The sequence below is a fragment of the Camellia sinensis genome, chromosome 8 (assembly GCF_055761805.1).
Source record: "Camellia sinensis isolate YWXY chromosome 8, ASM5576180v1, whole genome shotgun sequence".
Lineage (NCBI taxonomy): Eukaryota > Viridiplantae > Streptophyta > Magnoliopsida > Ericales > Theaceae > Camellia > Camellia sinensis.
Genome location: NC_138968.1, coordinates 190,157,270 through 190,176,056, shown reverse-complemented (window position 1 = coordinate 190,176,056; position 18,787 = coordinate 190,157,270).

The following is an 18,787-nucleotide window of genomic DNA, read 5'->3' as shown; positions in this document are numbered from 1 at the left end:
AGAGGAAACATGGTGTGCTAAAAATCGGAGCAAACGGAGGTAGTTAAGCGGTCCCGAACCGAGGCGCGCAGCCAACGACTCTAAAAACCAGAAACTGGTCTCCAAATGGGAAAAGTGGTCTACGACCACGAAACGTAGCCTACGGCCACTGAGAGATGGTCTACGAGACCTCTCCCTCCCTTCGGGAAGAGAAAAATAGAGAAAATAGGACCTGGTTCGCAAATCAAGGCAAAGCACAAAAGAGCCCCGAAGTCCGGAGGCAAGGCTCTCAGCCGAGACTCCCAACCTCAGAACGAGCACAATATGCGTCATCACCGAGCGCTCAATCGGTGACGTCTGAGTCTTAAGGTCGGTCAAAAATGGGGTGTCTACACTATCCCATCCCCAGTAAAAGTAAATTCAGGCATACCCGGTGGTCTAAACACAACAGATTTACTTGCACAGTCAATGGTAGCACAGTATTTAGTCAACCAGTCCATTCCCAAAATACAATCAAAGTGATCAATGTTCAAGGATAATAAATCAACATATAATATCACATCGCCAATCATAATATCACATGCTGGATAAACATGAGTGCACACCTTAGAATCCCCAGACGGCGTAGATACAGATAACAGATGTCATGACCCAAACCCGCCCCTCTGGGTTAAGGCCATAACCGGCCAGTAATCACAAGATTACCTACGGCCTCAAACCAAATAAAACAAAACTCATCAGAGTAAAAGGGGCCAAACGGAAGTAATTTTAAAACTTTGTCCATAGAGCCGTACTTATATGCACATCATAACATTCCAGACATACATATGTTAATAACTCACAACAGAAAGTATAGTAACATAAGTGCGGTACAGACAGGATCATTCAAATCTAAGTCAGCCAAGCAAAACTACATACAGACGTATTCAAAACTTCGCCAACCTGACAAAATGTAAATACATGGCAAAAGGGCGAAGACGGGTCTTGTGCGTGAGACACAAGGGCTGACTCTCTCAAAACCTTTGTTGTTCCATACAGACTTCACTGAGGCTGAGTCTAGACTCCTCTTGGCTCACCTACAAACACATGAATGAGCGTGAGCAAAAGCCCAGTGAATAATATCAAATCAAATACAGAAGTTACATAACAATGTAGAACAACATGTTCCAAACGGCCTTGGGCCCAATTCATCTTCCTATTTAACAGATATATAACTATACAAAATTCAAATCAAGTGACTGTAGTTCCAAACATTCTGGCCTTTGGCCCATTCAGATTTCCATTCATGTCAAAACGGCCTTCGCCCCATTCATTTATGTCAAAACGGCCTTCGCCCCATTCATTTATGTCAAAATGGCCTTCGGCCCATTCGTTTACGTCAAAACGGCCTTCGGCCTATTCGTTTACGTCAAAATGGCCTTCGGCCCATACATTCGTGTCAAAACGGCCTTCGGCCCACTCATTCATGTCAAAACGACCTTAGGTCTATTCATACATGTCCAAACGACCTTCGGTCCACTCATTTCTATCAAAACGACCTTCGGTCTATTCATTTATGTCAAAACGACCTTCGGTCCATTCGTTTACGTCAAAATGGCCTTCGGCCCATACATTCGTGTCAAAACGGCCTTCGGCCCACTCATTTATGTCAAAATGACCTTAGGTCCATTTTGATAGGTCCATTTATTCGTTCATGTCAGACTTTTGTCCACAATCCCAATTAGCAACTCATAAAGCTTATAAGGGAATAAACAGTTGGACATTGCTAAGCTTTCAAATATCGATATTACTCACAATGATCGGCTTGTGGATTTGCCCTGGAGCTTGACCCAACACATTTCATGAACACAAAAGGGGTCACTAACAGTTCAATCCGTTCCTTGATTCACATATTCCTCTTTAGGCTTTATTCTTATCTCATTAACTCATTTACAATACTTAACATATGCCTAAGAGTGCTTACAAGTGAAAGAGAACGGAAAACGAAACACAGAACGAGCATACAAAATTTCAGAGAATAGGGTCCTCGCTCGAGCGTCAACTTACCCGCTCGAGCAGACCCTTAAGGCCTGCAAAAGTACTGGTTGCATGAAAAATACGCTCGAGCGTAGAATAGAGAGCTCGAGCAGAAGGCTTGTCTACAAAACTCCCCGCTCGAGCAGAAATCCAACTCTGCAAAAAAGTGCTGGGAGCACGTTTTTCCCGCTCGAGCGGCCATCAAAAATCTAGGTTTTCCAGATTGAGTTCTTGAGCTCCAATTCGACCTTCCAACCACATTTCTTGCATAATATAGCTCCAACTTCACATATATTTGCACTAACATGATATAAACACCAAAACACAACATCATGGAGCCCACTTTCATGAATTAACCACATGCATGTCCCAAATTGGCACTAAACTCAACTCCAACATACACATTCATGCATTCAAAACTCTCATCTTCATAAATTGTATATGCATGTGATGAATTAGCCACATTCTCAACTTAGATAACACAAATGGTGATCATTCTCATGGAACACAACAAAAACATGCTTGATTATGCAAAATCATGGTGATCCTACACATGCATGTGCACATTAGCTTCAAATTCATCAATTATAGCACAACTCTTGTTCTTGATCACCAATTAATCTTTAATTCACAAAGTCACAAGTTAAGTCTCATGAATTCAAGACCAAATGCTTACCTAGAGGCTCAATCTTCCAAACTATAGCAATTTCTTGAGTTCAATCCTCCAATTCTTCACAAATTTGAGCTAAACACCCAACTCTCCTCTTTCCCTCTCTCTAGCCGACCCCCTCCTCCTTCTCTTGAGTTAGATTCAGTCAAAATAAACTAAAGATGAAAGTTTGAGTGTATAAAGCCTTTACAACAAAACCCACTAAGGCCAATATAATAGTAATAAAGTAGTTGTGTTCTAATTTATCAATTTAATCGATTTAATCTGATCCGAATCAATTTTCAATTAAATTTCACCGTAGGTTCTAAAAATTATGCCAATCACAATGGCGTAATCAATTTCGGGTACTGTGGCCGATAAGGCCTTCAATTTAATTTCCAAAGTAGATTATTCAAACAGATATTTCTACGATAAACAGATAGAACTTCGAAATCACATATATTCACAAAATGGCACATAAAATCATATTAAACACATCATCATACTCATGTTAAGTACCAATTAGCATACTACAGAACTGGGGTATTACAACACATATGTCATAAGTTCTAATGGTCTAGTCAATTTTCGAGAGAAAGCATGCGATACAAAGGAATGTGTAGAACCAGAATCTATCAGTACACATGTATTTTGAGAACATACAGAGAGTGTACCGGACACCACAATATAGGTGTTTGGTACGTCACCAGGCACTAAGGCGAACACTCTCCATTGCCTCAATGTTTCATTATTTGCATTCTCTCTAACATCGGTCCTTGTATCTGGCCTTGCTACGGAAACAGACCTGGTGGAACTTGTCATAGGACAGTTAACCTCGTTGAATCTCATCGGGCAATCCCTTACCATGTGGCCAGTCTTGCCATCGCGAAAACACACACCTAATGCTCGATAACAAGCACCTCTGTGCTTCTTTCCGCAGTCGGGGCAGTTTGGAGTAGATCCGCTACTTTGGCTAGAGCTGCTGGAGGATCTTGTATTTTGTCTCTTCAAAACTGACCGGCCTTTTTTGAAACTGAATCTGATCCTCTTTCCTCTCCATTCAGTTGTTGGTGTTGTAGTTTGTTTCTTAGCTGCTATTGTGGCTTCTACCATCAATACCCTGTCAAGTACCTCCACATAAGTAGGTAATTTTAGGACACCCACTTGGTCAAATATTTCTAGGTCCAGCCCTCCCTCAAACTTCCGTGCTTTCTTGTAATCAGTATCCACCATATGTGGAGCAAAACGTGCCAATTCGGTGAATTTGGCTTCATACTCTGCTACAGACATTCTTCCCTATTTAAGTTCTTGAAACTCGGACACCTTCCGATCCCTGAAGCATTGGGGAAAATATTTATCATAAAAGATTGCATTAAACTGTGCCCATGTCATATTCCCATTGCCACTTCGAATCAGTAACCACCACCTTCGGGCCTCATCTTTCAGAGTATAAGTGGCTAGGAGAACTTTCTGAGTTTCTGAACAAGGGAACACTTCATATAACTTCTCCATTTCAAGTAGCCACGTCTCTGCTTTCAATGGTTCAATTCCGCCATAGAACGTTGGTGGTTTCATTTTCATGAATTTTTGTGTTAGATTGATGATGTCATTATTATCCGCCTCGACTTGTGCCGGTGGAGGCGGAGGGGGCAAAGGTTGTTGTCTCTGTTGTTGTGTCAAGGTTTCAATCAATGCTGCTAACATTTGTTCCATTCGGCCCATGCAAGCCTCTGAAGATTCACTTTCACCACTTCCCCTTGCATTCTCCATCTTACTATATAGACATCAAATGATAATAAACACATGCATAATCTTATTCGTTTCCTTCAATTCATTTGACTCAAATGTACATTTAGTTTTCATATTCAGGTGAATTCCCACACACTCACACATGCAGATGGAATGCCCCTAATGCTTACTAGGACATCCTAAGCTCATATGGACCTATGTGTGCGGTAGAACACGTGCTCTGATACCACTCTGTCACGACCCGAACCCGCCCCTGTGAGTTTAGGACCGTAACCGGCCAGTAATCCGTGGATTACCAAAGGCCTCTGAACAGATCAGCAAATAATAAAGGGTTGCGGAAGCAATAATACAAAATAGACAAGGTCCAATGAGCTGTGATAACGTACATGGGACAGAACATTTCAAAACTTATTTATATATACATAAACATGCCAGTCAAAGGACACCACTATTTACAAAGTATTTACAGAAGTGCACATCTCAAGACCTGACTTTACAAGACAGTCACAGAGACTAGCATGAATACAAAAACAGCCATATAACGAGACTTCGATCGGAACCTCCTCGGGAGGCACAACGGTTGGCTGACAAAAACAGAACAGAAGGCCGTCAACTCTGGCCCTGATCACCTGCCGACTCACCTGCATATATAATATAAACTGTGAACGAAAGCCCAGTAAATAATAACAGAATAAAGGGGTTTTATGAATGATGTCCAGCACAAGTTAGGATCCAGTATTTAAATCAGAACATATTCAGACTTCAAAACAGAAATAGATTTAGATACACTCTCATGTTCATATTCAGATTTTGCATAAGATCATACGTGGTACACCCATTAGTGTAGACGTCCCCCGAACGCCCCGGGAGGGATGAGCTCCCGTTCCGTTCATTTGTGGGGTTTCACTACAGTTCGGACTCGATTTGTTGTCACGGTTCTAAATCTGAACCAAAGAGTCCAAATCCGGCAAATCGTTTTGAGAAACAGGTTTTTTGAAAAGAAGTGCCAAACATGGACTGCTTTGCCAGATACAGAGTCGCCACCTAAATATTTTTTATGGGGGAATTTAGGAAACCCTGACTCGGTGCCGAAGGCCACATGTCCGTCATCACTGGAGTTGTCTCGGCTCGGGAGCTTGGGTACGATCGGGGAAGGTCAGCTATGAGCACCCCCTTTCGCCCGGTCCGAAGACCGGCCTCTACTAACCATGATATCCAATTTTGAAAACGTTACATGTTCTTATTCCAGTTATTAGCCTAGAATTACTATGTTATGCGCACAGCAAACAAGTATAGACTAGATTGCCTAATTTGGAAACAAGCATTGCATATCCGTTTGTTTTGAAAAGTGCTTCGGAATTTGCTACTCGCAAGTAGGCTAAAACACGGATTTCAATGAGTTTTCCAACTCAAACAATCCAACCTTCACCCGCAGGCATTCAAACAATAATATCACGTAAGCATTTAGCCACATGGCAAACATACTGTCATGGCGACATTCACACGCATGCGGGATGCTAAAACATAAATACTTGCATCGTACTCCGTGCCAAAACAGGGACATGTTAGCAATCAATGCATGATCCAAGTCCATGTTAAGTGCCTAATGCATCGCATACAAAATGTCACTAGAACAGGCTCAGCTAGTCTATGAATGACATGTGAAAATGCACAACTAACATGTATTCAGTTTGGAATTTGAAATACAGATGTAGTTAGAATGATGCGCCGAGCCCGGTGCATGCAAAGCAAATGTATGAATGCACGCATGCGTTGCATGAGGTATGCTAATTTAAACATGCCCTAATACTAACCATCAAAGCAGGTAAATAAAAGGGAAGAAAGAAGTGGGGATTGGAAGACATACACACCACTCACGCACACTTATTACAGATTTGCCCTCGCGCGGAGGGACCAAATAAATAATACAAATTAATTAACTACGCAAGCTAATTAAATATTACAAATTTCCTAATCAGCTAATCAAACTAATTAAGCTAGGAAAAGCAGTAAACCGCCTCGAGAGGAGAGTCAGATGCAGCGCGTGCCCAGATCTTGCTCGGAAGTGCACCGCCATGCCTAGTCTGCCTCTGTTTTCCCTGCTCTGCCCCTCTAAAGACTGCCAAAGTCTCGAAGATGCCTCTCTGGATACTGGGATTCACCACCGGCTGAATAAAATTACCACCGGCAGTGGTATGTGGTCACCGGCACAGAATGAAGCTATCGGCAGAAGAATAATTGCCGGTCGGCAATGTACACTGCCGGTCGGCAAAGAATGCCTGCAGAACCTGCAACTCACAGCAGCAGAGGACAGAACTTGCATGGCAATACAATTCAAGCAATGTATGCACTAATCATGCCCCCTATCATGTTTGTGACTCAAAGGGGCATGTGTCTCGATTCTCGGACCACCAATCGCGCATTTCCATGCATGATGGCCCAAAGGATCAAGTGTGCAACTTTCATGTCAAATGAAATGCAAACCAAACAAACAAACCAAGGCCCAATTCCTATCACCAAGTCAAGGAATAAGGCATGCATGCAAGATGCAATGCAACCTAGACATGCAAGCTAAGGATGCAACATGGCATGGCAAAGACACTTATGCAAGCATACAAACAAACATGAGGCAATGTAAATTGATGGAAAGGTGGACTTACACATAATTTAGGCAACTCTAATTAGGCCTAAAACAATGGCCAAAGTGACCAAAATAAAGGACCAAACACATACACACATGCACATGATTAAGGGCCAACACTCAGGCACAAATTGGACAATTCTCAAACACATTTGAAAGAAGGTAATCATGGACATATGGCATGCAAGGTAAGCTCTGAAAATCATGTTAAAACATGGTGCCAAACCAAGCAACAAGTCAAGCTAAACATGCAACAAATAACCCAAGTGCTTGAAGCAAGTCAAAAGGGCTTGAACCATGACCAAGCCAACCAAGCCTCACAAGGCTAAGAGGACTTAAAATAGGTTCAAGGCAGACCTAGACCATGCAAAGGGGACCCCCTAGATGGCATCTAAGTGGCTCAAAATCAAAGGCATGTATAATGGCCAAAACATGGAACATGCTACACAAGCTTTAAAGCTTCAAAGGGGTATCCAAAGTAAGCATGCAAGCATGCTATAAGGTCTGAGATTATGCTATAAATGATGCCAAATCATTAGAATAAAGCAAGTAATGCATGATATATACTCACACACTTGAGGCCAACAAGCCAAAATGCAAAGGGGGTATATAATGCATGCCATGGCCGACCCAAACAACCTAGGACAGACCTTAAACATGGCAAAGTGAGCACAAAACCTTCACAAGGCTAAGCCTAAAACATGCTAGAACAAAGGCTAACAACCTAAGGCATATTAAGGCAATAACATGGCATTACATGGTAGGTATGCTAAGCATGCATGGTGTATCAAAACCAACACACAACAAGGTTATATCATGGCATAATAAGCATGGAAAATAGCCAAGACATCATCAACACACACTCTAACATGATGCTCTCTCAAGAGGCCAAAAAGGGTCCCTTTCAAGGACAACAAGGAGAGGGGGTGGCCCTCCCCTTTTGGAGACTTCAAGGCACCATCTCCACCACTAAAATCCCTCAAGATTTCAGTGGTGAAGAGGCCCAAACACCAAAGTCTCGAAACTTGTACAAAATAGCACAAAATGGGGCCTTTCAAGGCCTAAGAGGGGTCAAACACCTCCAAACCACAAAACACTCTTAATGAACAATCAAGAGGGATAAAAAATAGAACTTTTTTGTATTATACACCAAGCTCAAAAATGATTTTAAGATAGGTAGAAATACAATGCAAGATTGGGAAATAAAGAGGCAAAATTGTTACCCTTGAAGACCCCTTTAACAATGGTGCTCCAACAGCTCCTTCTAGGTTGAAAACAACTCCAAAACTTCAAAACCAACCTCTTAGAACCTCAGTAGCTAAATGAAGGTGAAACACTATGTGTTTGTGTGCAATAGTAAGACACAAACACAATTTAGCACACACAAGAGGGAGATATAGAGATAGAAAGTGTATGGTTTCTAACCCTAGAACTCAAAACCCTAAAAATGGCTGTCTAAAAATATCTAAAGTCTCTCAAGTGTCTAAACCTAAGGCCAAGAGAGAAGGCTCTCTCTTATAGAGCTTCTTGTCTTGTAAAGCTTACAAGACAAGCTTCTAAAGAGGGAGATCCCTCCATACACGTGTATGGAGGGGAGCAAAAAGCAAGACAGCTGTGATAAAATATCTGCAAAAGCAAATGCACAGTAGTCGGCCGGCCAAAAATGCCATTTTGACAAAATTTAGTGCTGACCGGCAACAAAGAGTGCCGACCGGCAATATACATTGCTAATGGCAGCAAAAACCAGCTGGTGGCCTCTAGCCACTGCCGGTGGTGTGTGGGGATGCCTCACAAGGCATTCCCTGCCCCTCCAAGGCAAAACACAAGTGTTTGGTACAAAACCAGACACAAAACGGTCAAGTTCAGAGATCCTGAGGCAAGGCGCGTAGCCGAGACCTCCGGGAACTCCAAACGAACACAAACATGGATAATCACCGAGTGTTCAAACGGTGACGTCCAAGTCTTGAGGACAGGCAAAAATGGGGTGTCTACAATTAGCTATCAGATCAATTTGGTCCAAAGACCCACATGCATAGTTTGTACCAACGACCATAAAGGTCCATATCTTGCGCGCAAGTAGCCATGGTATTGTTATCCCCAGGCAAGGGCCACGTGCAGATTGGTCGCGGCATTGTTACCCCCAGGCGAGGGCCACGTGCAGATTGGCCGCGATATTGTTACCCCCGGGCGAGGGCCATGTGAACTAAGGGTGCCACAAATACTTTTCAGAAAATTGGACATTCATTCATTGTTCGTAAGATAGCATTTCAGAAAACAGATCATACCATACCAGTCAGAAAATACTTAAGTTAAACATAACTTTACAGAGTTATTACTCACAGTGGGCCTTGAGACAAACAAACGGAGCAGGTTAGTCAGACAGGACACGGCACGTGACCTACATAACACATAGCAGATACACACTTGAAACACAAGTTCTAATTGTACAAAACTTATTTCGTTGGCTCTTAGTATGTTTCTAATCTCTTATCCTCATTAAAGGGTCTTAAACATGGCCTAGGAATGCCTAGGATGGAATGAGGATGCAAGAATGCATTAAAAACCATTTCTCAAATTTTGCTGAAGATAAGGTCCACACTTGAGCGTGGCTTTCCCCGCTCGAGCGGACATGCAGATAAAGAAGCTCCGCTCGAGCGTGGACTTTCCCGCTCGAGCGAACTGCAAACTTATGAAAAAGTGCTGGATGCATGAAATTCACGCTCGACGGGCGCTCGACCCCCGCTTGAGCGTGTGACACAGACCCTCGCTCGAGCGTGGCTTCCCCCGATCGAGCGGACTGCAAAACACATAAACTTCTGGGTATACGCATTTCACGCTCGAGCGTGACTCTCGTCGCTTGAGCGGAAGTGCATGTACTCAGGCTTCACGCTTGAGCGTGAAAGTCCCCGCTCGAGCGTGGGTCAAATTTCTGGAAAATCCAGATTGACCTCCAAGCATGAAACTCAACCTTTAAGCCTTCAAACCTCATTTTTCTGGGCCAATATTTGAGGAAACATATAATAACTCATAAAACAACATGTAGTAAAAATCATTTCAAGAAATCATGGCCCAAGAGCAACCCAATTTGTGAAAAATCAACATGAACTCTATGAATATGCTATTAATTCAACATGCAAGAACCTCCTTGAATTCAAACCCTCCAAAACCTAATCAAACTTGATAATTTGATGGAAAACAAGTTGAATGACCATAATGTGAGTGAAATTAACACATGCATGGAAGAAATCTTAGAATTCAAACTCAAAGTATGGAAATTTATGCATGCATGCATGGATTGACTCTCAAAACCACACATTGAGCTAAGTCTATACTTTAAATACCAATTTCACCATGAATCTAGCAAGGAAAACTCAAATTCATAATTAAAAGGATGAACTCCCTACCTTAGGTCTTCAATTCCAAGTATAGAGGCTCAATTATGCAATTCTTCTACAATTCTGCAAGTTCTCCAAGTAACTCTCTAGATGAAACCAAACTTCTCCTCTCTCACTCTCTCCTACGGTTTTGGTTAAGAAAATGGCTGAGGAGAGATGCTTCTAAGTGTAATGAGGTGTAATATAGTTGATCTCAAATTAAGCCACTAAGTGGCAAACTTGTAATAACTCAAACAAGTGTAAATTAACATTATTTAATCTAATTTAATCATACCAAATCAAATTTTAATTAAATCTACCATAAAATCACATATATTCTGACTAGTATGAAACACTAATCAATTTCGAAATCAAGCGCCGATAAGGCTTTCAATTCGCAGTTCAAAGTCTAAACATGAACAGATCATTTTATGGCAAACAGCTAGAAATGCAAAGATAATGCAATACATATGCAAATTAATTCCGGGCTCCTTCTAAATTACTGTTAGGCATAACTAATCATGGATTAGCATTAATCGGAGGTTGGGGTTATTACAATACCCCAGATAAGGACGTAAACGATGATGATTTTTTCTGGGTTTCTGGGAACTTCGAAGACCAAGAAGCCCAGATCCCGAGCGACCAGATAAACTGGAATAAAGGAGTCGCCGGTATAATTACCTCGGCTTAGTTTTCTACCTTCTTTTATCTCGGTTTTCTTATCTTGGACCGTGCTAACTGTTTGTCTCTTTACTTCATGTAGATTTGAACTTTCTCAAGTCCCAGTACAGCTACCCCAACTTGAATGCACTTCGCGCCGCTCTGCGATATCCTAATAGAAGCTGGGCCGAGCTACTGAATTTTGAACCAACATACAGATATAACAGTCGTAGGAAGACCAGGGTGACCAATTTCCTCCTTGAGCCTTCACCAGAGCTAGACCCAGACCCAACCTTGCCTCAAATCAATTTGATCCCGTTGACAGCGGAGCAAGAGATGGCCAAGAAAATAGCAGTAAGGGCCCTCCTAACCGAAACAAACCAGGCGGAGGTACCACCAGCCAGCCAAACTCAAGAGATCGTGGTAGCCCTGCCAACCCATCAGCCTTCATTATCTCGGGCAAGCAAGCGTGCTCGGACTTCCACAACCGAGCCACGCCTTGTCGACAAGGATGAAACTGTGGTTCCTCAAGTCTCTCCACCAAGTCCTCCACCTGAGCGCTCTGACCGAGCTAGCTCTTCCAAGTGGGTGCCAAAAGTCACCTTCAAGAACCGCACTATCACTGACTCCGATTCAGTGGTCGCGGAAAAAGATCATTTGCTGGCCTTCAATCTGGCCAAAAGCGTTTGCCTTCCAGCCGACATGAATCATCATGATCACCTTACCGAGCTGAAGGCCATTCGCTCGGCTTCAAAGTCAATAGTGTTGGTAAGTTCTCTTTTTCATTCTCAAATTTCAACATCTTTTAGCTCGGTTCCTGCTCAATACTGCCTCCCTCCCCTCGCAGGCCTTACAGAAGAACCACATTGCTCACAAACGCGTGCTGGAACTTCAAAAAACTACAAGGCAGGCCATGGCAGAGGCCAATGAAAAAACGGCCGAACTAAAAGAATCTCAGCAAAAGATGGTCGAGCTACAGGCTGAAGTAGCTCGGCTCACTGGCCTAGTCAATTCGGCCGAAGCCGATAAGAAGAAGGCTACGGCCGTGGTGAAAGATAAATACTTGCACGAGCTGGCCAAGCTCGAGGGAAAAAAGAACGCCGAGATAACCGAGCTAGAGAAGAAGGTTGAGGATGCGAAAGACCGCGGTTACAAGGAGGGGGAGGCCACTTACATCAAGCAATATGAAGTTGCAAAAGATCTTTTCTTCAAGTGTGGATGGGCAGCGGCTGTGGCGCAGCTCGGTCATAGCCCAGAGACCGAGGCCTTCAACCCTCCTCCGTATTTCATACCAAGCTCTACGGCGGAGTACGCCGCCGCCATTCAGCAAAAATTTCTGCAAGGGGAGGACGAAGATGCTGCTCCAGAAGACAACACCCAGCTCGGTCGCCAGTCTATCTCCCCAACTCCAATGGTCTCGAACCTACCTTTGCCTGCAGTGTCTAATGCGGTGTCTCTAACCCAGCTGAGCCAAAAGGTGCTTACAACAACCAACCTACCTCTGGGTGAAGACCGGGTTGTTTTAGACGCCGACCTAGACGACCTTTTCTCCTGATTTTTCTTTGTTGTCTAGCAAAAGAATTTGTAACTGGGCTAAGGCCTTACCTTTTGTACTTCTGATCTGCGCTTATCAATGAAATCTTCTTTTGTTCCAACTGTTTGTTCGGTTTCTTTCCATGCTTGTATTTACCTTCCAAATGTAATCTAAATGTAGTGTAACATTCTCTGGCCGAGATATTTATCCCGGTCTTAACTTTGCAATCTAACTGGCCATACCTGCCAACCTCTTCAGCCTAGATCCTTATCTCGGCTGAAGAACAATAAGTGTTGGTTTTTCCAGCCAACCTCTTCAGCCTAGATCCTTATCTCGGCTGAAGAACAATAAGTGTTGGTTTGTCCAGCCAACCTCTTCAGCCTAGACCCTTATCTCGGCTGAAGAACAATAAATGTTGGTTATTCCAGCCAACCTCTTTAGCCTAGATCCTAATCTTAGCTGAAGAGAGCTTAAAGTTGGTTTTTCCTGCCAACCATGAGTGTTTGGTTATTCCTGTCAAACGTACTGCAGCTTGGATCCTTATCCTGGCTTAGGAGGGGTGTTGGTTATTCCAGCCAACCTCTAAGTTGGTTGTTCCTGCTAACCTAAACTAAAGTGTTTGGTTTTTCCGGCCAAACGTCCTGCAGCCTGGATCCTTATCCTGGGCTTAGGAGAAGTGTTTGTTGGTTTTTCCAGCCAACCTCTAAGTTGGTTGTTCCTGCTAACCTAGAGTAAAGTGTTTGGTTTTTTCGGCCAAATGTCCTGTAGCCTGGATCTTTATCCTGGGCTTAGGAGGGGTGTTGGTTATTCCAGCCAACCTCCAAGTTGGTTGTTCCTGCCAACCTAGAGTAAAGTGTTTGGTTTTTTCGGCCAAACGTCCTGCAGCCTGGATTCTTATCCTGGGCTTAGGAGAAGTGTTTGTTGGTTTTTCCAGCCAACCTCTAAGTTGGTTGTTCCTGCCAACCTAGAGTAAAGTGTTTGGTTTTTTCAGCCAAACGTCCTGCAGCCTAGATCCTTATCCTGGGCTTAGGTAGGGTGTTGGTTATTCCAGCCAACCTCTAAGTTGGTTGTTCCTGCCAACCTAGAGTAAAGTGTTTGGTTTTTCCGGCCAAACGTCCTGTAGCCTGGATCCTTATCCTAGGCTTAGGAGAAGTGTTTGTTGGTTTTTCCAGCCAACCTCTTCAGCCTAGATCCTAATCCTAGCTGAAGAGAGCGCAAAGTTAGTTATTCCAGCCAACTCTGCTTTTGTTGCCCCTAGCTCACTAAAACAACTTTTATAGAATAAAACAATTATGCTGAAAAGAAAACTACTTGTTTTATTGAGAAAAAGAAAAATTACAAGTATGTCTAAAGAGAAAGCTAAAAATAAAATAGTTTGAGATTGGCAGTGTTCCATGGCCTGGGAATGGCTTTACTGTCCTTGTCTTCCAAGTGGTATGCCCCTTTTCCTGCTAACCCAACCACTTTGTAAGGTCCTTCCCAATTGGGCCCTAGCTTGCCATCTCCAGGTACCAGGGTGTTTCCCATTACTTTGCGCAGTACCCAATCTCCAACTTTGAATTGCCTTGGATGTACTGTCTTGTTGTATTTTGTGGATAACTCCTGTTGGTATGAGGCGATGTGAACCAGTACCCTTTCTCTTCTTTTTTCTGTAAGCCCGCGGGGGGGACCTCGCTACAGTTCGGACTCTCAATTTTGTGTCACGGTTCTTAATCTGAACCAAAGAGTCCAAATCTGGCAAATCGTTTTGAGAAACAGATTTTTTTGAAAGAAGTGCCAAACATGGACTGCTTTGCCAGATACAGAGTCGCCACCTAAATGTTTTAAAATGGGAGAATTTAGGAAACCCTGACTCGGTGCCGAAGGCCACATGTCCGTCATCACCGGAGTTGTCTCGGCTCGGGAGCTTGGGTACGATCGGGGAAGGTCAGCTATGAGCACCCCCTTTCGCCCAGTCCGAAGACCGGCCTCTACTAACCGTGATATCCAATTTTGAAAATGTTATGTGTTCTTAATCCGGTTATTAGCCTAGAATTACTATGTTGTGCGCGCAGCAAACAAGTATAGACCAAATCACCCAAATTGGAACAAAACATTTCATGTTTGCTTTGAAAATGGTTTGCTACTCGCAAGTAGGCTAAAATGCAGATTTTGCCACCCTCAAGTGGGCTTTTAGAAAAGATGATTTTGCCACTATCTAGTGGGCTTAAAATTCACAGTTTTAACGCATTATCCCAATTTAAGCAATTTGACCTCCACCCACAGGCATTCAAGCAGTTTATCTCATGTAAGCACTTAGCCGCATGGCAAGCATACTATTATGGCAACATTCACACGCATGCTGGATGCTAAAGCCAAAATACTTACATTGTACTCCGTGCCAAAACAGTAAACTAGTTAGCAAACATGCATGTCCTAGGTCATGTTAAAAGTGGCTAATGCATCACATGCAAAATGCGGTCTAGGCAGGCTCGGCTAGCCCTAAACATGGTATGTGAAAATGCACAATTATCACATATTCAGTTCAGAATTTGAAATACAAATGCGTTTAGCGTGATGTACCGAGCCTAATGTATGCAATACAAATGCATGGATGCACGCATGCATAGCATAAGGTATGCTAATTTCGAAAAATGCCCTAATCTACCATCATAAGCGGGTAAATAAAAGGGAAGAAAGAAACGGGGATTGGAAGACATACACCACCCACACACACTTATTACAGATTTGCCCTCACTCGGGGGGCCCAAATAAATATTACAGTCCCAAAATAATAAACAAATAAAATTATTACAAGATTTCTAATTTAATTTAAAAGAAAAGATGGCAAAGGAAAGAAGAGGGTAGCCGCAGCTTCTATCTCGGGATGCGCAAATGATGCATGCTCGAATCCGTCTCGCCCGGAAAACCCGTACTGTACTCCTGTCGCCTCTGTTTGTACTGCCTTGTCTTTCTGAAAATTTCCAAAGTACTGGAGCAAGTTCCTTGCATCCTGCAGAGCACCACCGGCCGGACAGAATTCCCACCGACACTTCCAAAATTCCCATCGGCACTTGTTGGATTAATCGGCACTCAATATATTGCCGGTCGGCACTAAATTCTGCCGATCGGCAAAAACTTCCTGCAGAAGACAATTTGACAGCAAACAGAGAACAGGCAGTGCATGACATGGAGTTTTCAGGTACATGTGGGCATGGTTGTGCTTCTTATCATGTTTTGAACTCAAAGAAGCATGACCTTCGATCTTTGAGCCATCAATGGTGCATGATGACTCAAGGGATCGAATTTGCCACTTAATGTAAGGATGTATGCAACAATCACAATGAACTCCGAAACCTTATCATGGCGAAGTCAAAGGCCTCGGGGACCGAAAGTTAAGGCGCGTTACATCACTTGTGGTATGAACGCCCCTCAACTCTCACACTTGGTTTGACACCCCAAACCAAGTAATGCAATGCATGTTATGCAAAGCATGGCTCAAGATGCAACATGATATCAATGTGCAAGGTATGCCAAGAATCATGCAACTAGTATGGCAAGCATGCAATATTAGACATACAAGACACAGATGTGATGTAAACATGGATGCTTTGAGCAATAGAATCATCATGCTACAACAACATGTGAAGCAACCATGCATCAATCATGAAGCAGTCATGCAAAGATGGCTTAAAATGGCAAAGGGGCAGACCCTCACCCTCCTCAAAACAGTGGCCAAAAGTGTCCGATAGATGGACCAATGCTCATGCCAACATGCAAGCCAAAAGTCCTATGGTTAAGGCACAAAAAGGGAAACATTTCACACTCATCAACATAACCACTCATGGCATGATTAAAACAAGTAAAAAACAGAATTTTTACATGCAAAATGGGACCCAAAAACCTCCTAATATGACAGCTAAAGTACCTCCCATGAAACAAATGCACTAAGGGCCACTCCTAGGCATAAAAGGACACACCCTCAAGGCATGAAAGAGGTCATGCATGCATACATACAAACATGATTCTTGGGCTAAAATGTGGCCCTTGATGATGTTAAAATCATGAGGGTAATCACAAACATGCATGCTAGAAGCCAACATGCTCAAAGCTTTCAAACCAAAATACAAAGCAACCCTAACAAACATGTCAAGCATGATCAAATGGATAACCAACAAACTTTAAGCATGGAAAAACAATACTAAAAGCTTCATGGAACTAAGCCAACATACACAAGAATCATGGCCTAATCATGAGGTGTATTTCTAAGCAAAATGGAGCAATACAAAGCAAGTATTATAAGCATACAAGGAGGCACAAATCCGGCCAAAAACAGAGGTTACATATGACCTAAAATACCTAAAAAAATTCTGAAATGAGGCCAAGGATCATCAAGCACACATGCTACCCTTTTGAGCCCAAAAAAGCATGGAAACAAACCATGAAGGGAGAGGGGTGTCCCTCCCCTATGCAAGACTTCAAACCATCTTTTTTTGACACTAAAATACACTGATTTTCAGTGGTCAAAGGACCAAAACACTGAAGTGAACAAAACCTTATGAAAGAGGCACCAAAATGGATCAAACAAGGCTTAGAAGGGAGAGTTTGCACTCAAACCACAAAATGACCTTAATGAAAGTGCTAGAGCAGGAAAATACAAGCCCTTTTTATGTTATACACAAGAGCTAAAACAGCAAGCTAGATAGGTAAAAAACTATTGCAAGTTTGGGGAATATAAATCAAGATGCTCACCCTTGAAGAACCTTTGAAGAACAAAAGGTCTAGCCTCCTTCTTTGGATCAAAACCAGTCCAAAAACTCAAGAAACAACCCCCAAGTCTCTCAATCTCGGAGTAAGGTGTAATGGTGTGTGTAATGGTGCAAAAGTAAGGTAAAAATCACCTTTTGAGCTAAGAAACACACACAAAGGAGGAGAGAGGGGGAGGTATAGAGATAATATGTATCTATATCTCAAAGGTCTGGTTTTTGGTTGCAAGAAGCTAACCTAGATCAAAGAGGAAGGCCCTCCTCTTATAAGACTCCCTCTTGCAAAGCTTATTCAACAAGCTTGCTTAGAGGGAGATCCCTCCATACACGTGTATGGAGGGGGGAAGAGTTGGTGCCAGCTATCACAGCTGGCACAAAATATCTCCATAAAGTGGATGAACAGTGGTCGGCTGCCCAAAAATGCCATTTCGGCAAAAAACAGTGCCGACCGGCAACAAATTATGCCGACCGGCAATAAAGTGTGTCGACCGGCTGTAGACACCCCATTTTTGACCGCCCTTAAGACTTGGGCACTACTGATGGTTTGCTCGGTGTTGAGAGATGTGCAGGGCAAAGATTCAGTTTCTTCGGCAAGGAGAGAGGCAAATCCTTCAAAACACTTTATTTAGGGGTTTGGAGTTGAAGAGAAGAGGAAAGGAGAGGAGAAAACTAGTCTGGGAGAAGTTCGGCATGAATCCGGGTAGGAGAGAATCGAGCAGCCCTCGCTGAATCGGGCTTATCTATCTGTACACTTGGAGTTAAGCTATGAGGCCACCACCGTCGGAAAGCTTACTTCCGGGGCTTCATTTTGCACTCAAGAATCTCTTAAAGCCAAGTCTGGGTGGGGGAGATATGATCAGCTGAAGTTGGGGATCATCCCGGTTGGATCGAATCTGCGCGGCTTCACGGAAAAGGGCATAACTTTTTCCACAGGAGGAATTTTAATGCAAGGTTTGCGCCATTGGAAAGCTAACTTCCGGGGCTTCAATTTGGACACCCACCGGAATTTTTTTGACCTTGGCATCATCTATCGGAAATCTATTTTGCCGACCGGCAAAATATTATGCCGACCGGCACTTTATTTTGGCCGACGACCAAATTTTCTGGCCGGTTTGCACCATTTGCACCCTCCAAGCCTGGTGCATCCCAGCTGTGCCAGCTGGGATGCACAGACCCTACTCCACGTGCATATATGTGGCTATTTTGAGCCTTTGCACACCCTTTGGCCCCTTTTCTTGCACCCTTTGCTCAAGGCTTCTTGAGGAAGCCTTGACCCCTTATCTTGGCTTCCTCAAGAAGCCTACCAGCTGTCCAAGCTTCTCCAATAAGCCTTGACCTCCCCTTTAAACCCCTTTGACCCTTTGAAGCTTGTCTTGGAAGCTTAGTATTGCCTATATAAGGAAGCCATCCTCCTCCTTTGTTTTGGTTCAGCAAAACCAG